Raw genomic sequence first — 1019 nt, forward strand, 5'->3', positions numbered from 1 at the left:
AACACAATCTGTTTCATGATTGACAGAATCCGAGGCCATGGATGCTGACAACTGACTTGACTGTTTCCTTCTGGCTTTTTCCATGACTTTCTATACTGCCTCGTCTTGATTTATAAGCAAAACCTGGAAAAGCTACCAAAAGAAGTCTTTTGTGGTTGATCTAGAAATAACATGGAAAATATTGCTGTTATTTTTGGTGAAGGAAATCAATTTTTGTAGCGTTTATTTTAATCTAAATAAAATGTGCATTTTGGTTATAAAAACAAAAGAAGACATACACAAGGTATAGTACGAAACATCTTTAGCCATTAGGAAATGCAAATTAAAACCAGGATGAAACATCACTAAACACCTATTTGAATGGCTAAGATAAAAAATACTGACAATACCAAGTGCTGGATGCAGAACAGCTGAAATTCTCATACATTGCTGATGGAAACTCAGAATGGTACAGCCACTCTGAAAAACCATTTGGCAGTTTTTTATAAAGTTAGACATAGCCCAACAATCTCACTCCTAAATATGTACCTTAAGGAAATTAAGACATATTCACACAAAAACTTGAAATGACCCATCATAGCAGCTCTTTTTACTTATTTATAAAAATATCTTTGATGCCTGCATGCAGTGGATCATGTCTATAACCCTACCATTCTGGGATGCTGAGGAGGGAGGATCCCTGGAGCTCAGGAGTTCGAGCCCAGCCTGAGCAAAAAGAGTAAGACCTCCCATCTCTACTAAAAACATAAAAATACTTATTACCCGGAAAGACTGAAAGAATACATTTTATATCTGGATTTTTACAAATAAAGATGGCTATTGTAATAGAAAAAAATATTTATTTATACAAATATTTTTGAGATGGGATCTCACTCTGCCTCCTGGGCAATAGTGTAGTAGCGTCATCAGAGTTCACTGCCATCTCAAACTCCTAGGCTCAAGCAATCCTTCCTGCTTCAGCCTCCCAAGTAGTAGAAGCACATACTACAGGCACATGCCACTACACCAGGCTAATATTT

The sequence above is a fragment of the Otolemur garnettii genome, unplaced genomic scaffold (genome assembly GCF_000181295.1).
Source record: "Otolemur garnettii isolate 467f Iridium unplaced genomic scaffold, OtoGar3 scaffold00090, whole genome shotgun sequence".
NCBI classification, from domain to species: Eukaryota; Metazoa; Chordata; class Mammalia; order Primates; family Galagidae; genus Otolemur; species Otolemur garnettii.